An 8,731-nucleotide genomic window follows, 5' to 3' on the forward strand; every position below is an offset into this window, starting at 1 on the left:
ACATGCCTCCTTAAAGCCAGAGCGAGCAAGCTAGGGACCATTTCCTCCAGGCCCTGCTGCCAGCTGACCTGCGCCTCCAGACACTACTGGCTCACTGCGGGTCGCTCCAGAAGGCTTTTGAGTCAGCTACGGAGAGAGAGAGATGCCGTGTGCTGGTGTCTTGGGTAAAGTGCTTACCCAAGAGCCGCCAATTTGAGAGATGAGGGGCAAGACAAGCCACGACCAAGAGTCTGCTGGTGGTGTGGGCAGCATGGCCACCTGGTCCAACACCGCCCCTGTACCGCTGCGAACAAGGGAAACGAGCCGGGCCCCGCATAAACGGGACGATGCGGACCCCCGGCACTCTGTAATATACAGATTATAAGTGTATAATCTGTATATGATATGCTTCAGCAGTCTTCATTTTTGCAGAACCAGAAGTTGCTCTTCCTATCTGTGACAGCGGGCTTTCAGAGCACATTTTGAGTTGCCAGCACTTTCGTCTTCATTTTTTCATTTGAAATACTTCTCTATAACTTTCACTACAAGCTAGCAGCTAGCTGAGTGTCTTCTGCTGTATATTGGAGCTTGTTAACAACTGACTGATGCATTACCGCCACCAAGCTATTGTAACTTAGCATCTCATGTCTTCAATGGATTGATACATGTGTGAAAAACTAAAAGTTTTTAGCGGCCCCCAAGGTGGCGCAATGGTCGGGGCCGCGGTCCTATAGTTAAGAATCACTAGTCTAGAAGGACGGAGTCTGACAGGACTGGGAGCGTATATACATGTTGATATATACGGGAAAATAAGGAATATGTGGTGGCAGAATACTCAGGTCAACATCATCACTAAAAGGATAAGACGCACTTTATAGAAAGCGCCACCGGCACCAACAGAGTCACTGGTCGCTGACCACCAGGACAACTTCCCTCCAGAAATGTCTGTGTGTACGAAAGGAAAATGGTGCTTCTCTCTTCAAAGCAGAAGGATGAGGCACTTGAACCATACATTGTCTCTTCTTACAAATGTCTCGTGCATCCATCAATGAACAAGAGCAACCCCAAATTCTTCTCTTCCGTTGACCGAGCCATCGGCAACTTCCGCAGGCAAAGAAACTGTCGGCGTTGTGTAGTAGACGTAACGTTTAGGGTTCTCGCAGGGTGCTCCGGTTCCTCCCACATTCATTGGCTGTAACCTTTAAAAAAACAACTCTATATTGTGTTTTTTTAATCTTGAAGGGGAAAAAATGGAGGTTTTTTTTTTGCGCTCTAAAATGAATGAACTCCACCCGTCATCTGAGCTGACAGTTTGTGTGTTGACTACATGGGTGACAGGAATGGGTTTTCTCCGGGTGCTCTGGTTCCCACCCATACAGTGCAACACCCATACAGTGCAACACCCATACAGTGAAACATCTTTTTCATTCAATACAATAACAATAAAACATCTAACTGAATTTCCTCATCTCACTTAGTATTTGTTTGTAAGAGCTGTAAGTACTTCAGACCAAAGCTCTGCTGATTCAGAGAACTTAACATTTATTTACAAGTAAATGTGTTGCGTGTAAGTGTTACTGTAAGTCACACTCACTATAACAATAACGGTGATGGATAGTGGGTTCAGTGGCTCACATTTTATCAAACAATACTTTGATGTCTGTTTTTGAGCATGTTGAGCTGTTGCAGGAAACAAAGCCCAGGCTCACAATCATATACTGTATATGACCCCCCCTCCACACACACACACACACGCACTCACACACACACACACACACACACACACACACACACACGTGTATACTAAGTGGATTATGTGAATTACAAGGCGACTATCTATCTATCTATCTATCTATCTATCTATCTATCTATCTATCTATCTATCTATCTATCTATCTATCTATCCACTTACCCATCTACCTCCCTAACTACTCTCCATCTATCCGCCCATCCATCCATCCATCCATCCATCCATCCATCCATCCATCCATCCATCCATCCATCCATCCATCTAGTTGTGCTCCGGTAACAGGGTTCATCTGTTCACTTGTCTGAGGCTGTTGGTGTGTCTGTGGCCCCAGGAGTGCAAAGCTCCTGAGTCCACTCCTCACTGGTTCAGTGTCAGAAGGTGTTGGCATGGGGTGTTTAAGCAGTTTGCAAACAGTAGCCTATAATAATTCAATGTAACAGGGTTATGGTTAGCATTCTTCGTACCTCTGCAAAAGCAAAACAACAACAACAACCCCTTGTCAATAATAAATCCCTGGTTTAAGCTCCACCCAGCGGGCACTAATTGTGAATTAAATCAAACACACCCACAATTGCCCAAAAGGTGCTCAGTGAGGCTCTGGCTCATGTTAAAACGCCACACGGGGGACTCTCACACCTCGACTTACGCGTTCACTGGGGAACCTTCAGAGAGTTGTGCGAGGCTTTCACCCTTCACCTCACAGCGGTGACTACTGGATCTGCATCCAGCTCCAAAAGGTTGACCACTTTTGAGGAGGCGCAGCGGGCCACAGAGGCCGAGTGGACGGGCCGTATGGATTGGGAATGAAAACGAGGGGTTCAGATTGTAAAGGACATCACTGATGCACACGAACTGCGGGAAGGCCTCCAGACGAGAGAGTACACGGACGCACTATGTGACGTGACGTGATCGCTGTGGAGTTGATTTTGTATGGGCTAATGGGTGTCGTATGCTTCAGTGCACCTCGCTTTAAACACATTTTGCTGCCCTTTTTCTCCTCTTTAGGCTATTGATGTAGAATGCAAAATGAGAAAATGCATATATAATTGGTTTGGACATAAGGGCTGTGATGTGATGGGCACCATGACACGTTTATGCACTTTATCTGCCATGTATACTTTCTTTTCTTTAATAAGTCAATATATGACCTACTTTGTACACACATCATGGTACCTGTACTTCAGTAGCATATTATAGTACTCTTTCTATGCCTGCATGGCCCCAATAATAGTAAAGTAAAGGCCCTGATGTTGGGTGACAAGACTCACAGTCTGCATTTGGAATTCCTCCCAAAGGTGTTGGATGGCTGAGGTTTGGCCTCTCTGCTCAGTTTGTTTCACAGTAAACTTTGGAAATCATTTTTTCCCCCTCCAGACTGCAGTCTGTGCATCTATCCATCTAAATATCTCCGCCGCTCACCTTTGTTGCCATAGGTAATAAATCATGAAGCGGAGCATTCACGTGTGATTGTGACAGTGGGGATTTTCTTTTTCTTTTCACAAACCGTCCACAGGGAGGCGGTAGAGCTACACACTTGACATCCGCCTCCAATCTTTCAATCCACCACAAACGTTTTGGTTGAGGAAATTGGGATTTCCACTGAGTGTGTCTGTTGCACACACTAGGGGAAGAAGATATCTGTAAATAGCAGCTGTGTCTCTTATTTATATATTTATTCATATTCCTATCCCACCATCCCCACCCACCAGAAGAAAAAAAAAATGGATGTGCATTACAATTCTCCCCCTATCGCCTTAGGCAACTGTCAACCTCCTGCTCACCAGCGTACAAAAGGGGACAGGGAGACTCAAGCAGTGCACCCTCTACTTGACTGATGTTTTTGTACCACCTCCCATGCACAAGTGAAGAAGTTATACAACCACTGACATGACGCCCCTCTGGACTAAGCTGCGGCAGAAGAGGTTGCAGATGGTTCTTTGCATCTGCGGGAGGTGCTGATTCCCTCTGTGCTCCGTGACAGATGTGTCACTTAACTGTTTCTCCTTCGCAGTACCTCACCGGCAGCGGCCTCAGAGGGATCTTAAGCTCGGCCCAGTAGGTCGGCTATTAACCACGGTGCTGCTGACCGCGGCCGATAGTCAGTAATGATCTGCTCATCTTCCCCGTCTGAAACTAGAGGGAGGGATGAACTCCGTATCACGGAGGGCGCTTCATGTCACGGAGAGACATGCCTCGAGGTCAATTTGTGTATTGTATATTGAAATAGGTTTACATGAACATGGATTACCAATGATTTTCAGTGTCAGGCAATATTTTGAGTGTGTTTTTTTTATAGTTTGATTATTTAATTACTCTCATAAATATCTTTACATACTGTATAATGTATAATAATCACTCTGCTACTTGTCTGTCGAAAGCACCGTGTGTTGCTAATACTACTGGGATATGACATCTGGTGACCTTTTGACATTTGAGTCTGAAAATCCCCAAAGAAAATCTGTATTGCATGCCAATGAACTGAAACAACGATAAGAAGAGTTCTGAATCATACTTTAACAATACTCAAATAGTTATATGTTAAGGATTTTAATTGAGAGAGGATTCGGTTATTTTTTGTGCATGTCAAGATCATTTGTTTTATCTTGCATTTTTACATTGCATTTTTATAATTTGGCATTCGCAGCTGGTTAGCTGAGCACCAATAGCATAGAGGATTGCTGTGCGTAAAAATTTAAAAATTAAAAAAAACACTCTACTGTCGTTCCTGGTGACATGTGAATCTCAAAACTCGACATGGAACAACACATATTTATGATCAAAATCATGTATTTGTCTTTTTTTGCTGTCACTTTGAATTGATTTTTGATATTGAAACAGATCTTTTGAGTGTTAACCCAGCCTGTAATGTGCACTTTGCTCGTCCCCCCCGCGTTGGTCCTGCTTTTTATCAGTACTCGTGTGCTTTGTTCTGCAAACCACTTTGTGACAGACTTGTTTGACAGAAAAGGCTTTGCAAATAAATTGAACTTTTCTTGACTCTTTGGAAACGAAAAGGCTGCAGGGCTAAAAGCAGCCAACACTGGGACGCGTGACTCATATTTACACTCATAATTGCTTCAAACGGAGCCATGTTCAAGTGTGCACGAGGCGTTCTGCTACCCAAACAAGGCCCCGCTTCTGGCGCTGCCTTCGGGGTCGTCCATCAGACACTGAGATCAACCAATGCTTCATGTGTTCATCGATGGCTGCTTTTGCCAAAGAGGTACGGCTTATCCATCAAATACTTCACTTGTTCTTTTGGAATTCAGCAGCATGTTGACAGTTAATCACAGACCCTGTATGTACATATATATATATATATATATATATATATATATATATATATATATATATATATATATATATATTTATATCACAAGTAAATCTAATGTGTAAAATAGGGTAAAAATAGCCATGTTCCTTCACAGATCTCACAGCCTCCTCCGTGAGCGGGCTGCAAAATGGCAAACACAAAGATGTCTTTAATCCCGACTGCCAGGCGTGCGAGCGAGCTGCCCGTGCCCCGCACCACAAAGACGCACTACGTGCGTCTGTGCCTGCAAAATAGCATCGCTCACTGAAGTGAGCAACCACTGTAAGCTAATCTATGTACCAGTTCGCTGGGTTGCGGCGTGAGACTACAGTATTGTCCTCGATGGCCGCCCTTTCATACGGCGCCTACGCCGCTGTCACGGACCAACGAACGGCCGCAATTAAGTGTAATTAAAAATGTTTTTGTGCTTGGATTTGATGATGAGAAACCTACGTCTTTATTAATGTAATGGAAATTGATTGCACGGGCATGGCAAACTATAATGTGGTTGAGCTTAATCATTTTCCTTTCCTGTAATGTGGTTCATAGATGCCTCCTCCTGCACGTTCAACTTGCAAGTGACGTCCTCTGGATTTCCAAAGAACTACTCGTTAAGTTTTCTCTTTTTCTTCTTTTCAGCGCTTTGCCAGACTGCTTTTGAAGCGTCGGCCTTGAGAGCCGGCCAAGAATGCGGCATTATAATCAGTAGGTTGCAGACAAGCATCATGCTACAAACTGGCATGACAAAAGAAAACGAAATGGCATTCTGGAGAAGTGCAAAATAAAGTGCGAAATAGTAGCCAGAAGCCCAGGGCCGAGCCTCCACGGATACAAGCATTTTCTTTATGAAGCCAGTCTCGAGATCCTTTCCTAAATATTTCAAACAATTTGAGATGACACAAATCATCTCAAACGTTCAACAACCTTTCCGTCCGTTTTCTTTGCGGTGCACCGAATTTACTCCACCAAATCGACTTCACGCTTCTTTTTGTCAGCGGTGTACTTGCTTTGGCTTGTCGTCCAGGCTGCACCCATACACGTGATGAACCCTAATGAAATGTGACCGCACTGCTATTTGCATGCCTGCCACCAGTAAGAAGAAGCCTCCCTCTTTATAACGGCAATATTTAACAGTAACATAATCTGATTGGTCTCTGAAGGAAGGAATGCAAAACGGATGAAAAATAGAAAACAAACATCCCCAGGTCTCTTTTTTTTAATACAGGAAGAATAAACAGAGATTCTTCCATATCCAAGCAATGTTTCCATCCGTGCTGATGTGTCCTTGAGCAGGGCCGTGAACTTCTACCTGCTGCTGCCAGCTTTGCGCTCTGACCCGTCCGGTCAAAGGGCAATGTGGTAAAACATAGCGAAAGGAAGTTGGGGAAAAAAATAAGAAATGAATAAAAAAAGCAGCTCGTTCCCCCAGCGTCAGTTTTATTACACGTGTTCATGTTTGGGGAGGAAAAAGATCCCCTGGCAGTTACTTAGTTAAATGAGCTTTCCCTCTTGCCGGTTCAGCGGTAATCACCGGTGTCACAGCTCCAGAAGCCGGTCTATGTTAAATCTACTCCCCAAAGCTTTGGGTATCATCCATCTCTGAGCCTGCTTCCCTGGACAAGTTGAGTTTTCTGACCCAGTTTAAAAACACAACAACGTCTGCAGCACATTTCCATCGGGTGATATCGAAGCAGAGTGAGCCGCTGAAGTATGCTTTTGATGCCGAGTTGGATCTTGACTCTGAGGTCAGCTCGTCGTGCGTAAATGGTGTTACCCTGGCAACATATTCCATAAGAGAAAGACTGAAGAACGCAGCAGAGTGGAGGGCTCAAAAAAAATAATGTAAAATAAATAAATAAATTAGAACAAGAATCATTCACTGGTTGCATAAGGCTTTTGGAGTTGAGCGCAGAGCACTAATGTTTCAGAATGGAGGACGCAATTGACGCAACGAATTGTAGTTGGAGACACCGTGAATATGAAGAGGGGGGGGGGGGGGGGGCGTAGTAGCAATGTAGGGGGTCGATATCAAACATCCACTGATCGTTTTATGAAGCGGATACAGAGTTACTGTCCTGAAAGTAATGAACAAATAAAGCGAACAAACCTCACACATTAACCTACAGTGCTGCCAGTGGAAAAGCAACCCCCCCCTCCCCCCCCTACACACACACACACACACACACACACACACACACACACACACACACACACACACACACACACACACACATACACACTCTCCATCCCTCCCCCCCAAAAAACTGCTTGTACTCTAATTCGTGTGGTCACACCGCAGTGACTCTTTGTGTTCTGCTCTAAATATTCAGGCCGCATCAGATATTGATATTCCATTAAACGTTCGCAATTGCATTTTTGTGATGGATAACAAAAGGCACAACAGCGTGCAACCGAACGGCGACTCCGCTCAGCCGCCCTGTTCTTCGGGACGGAGGTTAATGCAACAAAATCCTGCATGTTCGACATTTGTAACCATACAAAACTGCCGCTAATCCAAGTCTCCAGTGTTTAGGGGAGCGTGTGTGTTTCCTGTGTCAGTGCATGTGTGTGTGTGGGTGTGTGTGTGTGCGCATCGATTTGTTGGCTGTGTAATCCTCGATTGTGACAATGGTCAGCGAGATTAGGAGCCGGAGCCACAGTGTCGGCCCTTTTAGGCGGGTAATGGGCAAAAAAGCGTGTTAATTGCCCTTGACTGTTGAAAGTAAATTAATTATTGATCGCTCTCTCGACTCCTCTTCTGTACTTACATACCCTTACAAATCCTTTTATCTTCTGCTCGGAGTAAGAACGTTTCCTCTTTCCTCATCATTATGCAGGCCGGGCGAGCGGGAGGACCACTCGCCAACCTCTTGAACCAAAGCCTTCCTGGCTGTGTATCGCGCTAAAAAGGTCTGTTCGAAAACCTCACCTCCATAAGACGCTTTATCGCTCTCTGTGATCCCTCGCTGTCTCTCTCCCTCCCTCCTTCCTCCTCCACTCTAATTTACTTCTAATTATATATTCCCATCTCCCGCTTTCTCACTCACAAACACGCGTATCTATATGTGTATTTATTTATATATAATACACACACAGACACACACACATTTTCTCTCGACCTCACACCCACAGCTGGTACAAATAAATAAGAGAGCCCATGAATAAAACCTGAGGTTAAAGGCGGTGTCGTAAATTGATGACAGTGAATGTAAAGGCGTGGAAGCAGCACAGACAACAGCATCATTATTCTGCCTATTGATTTCCTCCCTGTGCTGCTAAAAGGAAAAAGCCACCTTGTATTTGAAATGAGATATAAACAAAGTCCAACATGATATAACTGCATTTTTTTCCTTCTCTCCCCCTGCTGCCGCAGATGTGGAAACCCTTTTTGGATTAAAGCGTCGGCATGTGTGGTGTCTGTTACAGTGCGTGTGTCTGAGAGTCACAGATCCCTGTCTTTGTGATTTCTTATCATCTCCACCACCAGGAGAGTGTGAGTGTGAGTGTGTGAACATGTGGTAGTGAGAGTGTTGTGTTTATGTGCGCGTCGCTGTCTGTCCATGGCTAATCTTGAACACTGCTCCGCCAAACTGCATACTATTTTGGGTGCTCATTTACGGCTCCGTGCTCAAGGATTTCTCGCGGTTGCTGTGACGCACACTTTCTTAAAAGACCTTTCATCGCCTGCT

This window comes from Clinocottus analis, unplaced genomic scaffold, assembly GCF_023055335.1.
Source record: "Clinocottus analis isolate CAN_PGR_092001 unplaced genomic scaffold, fCliAna1.0.p SCAF_10, whole genome shotgun sequence".
In the NCBI taxonomy this organism is placed as follows: domain Eukaryota; kingdom Metazoa; phylum Chordata; class Actinopteri; order Perciformes; family Cottidae; genus Clinocottus; species Clinocottus analis.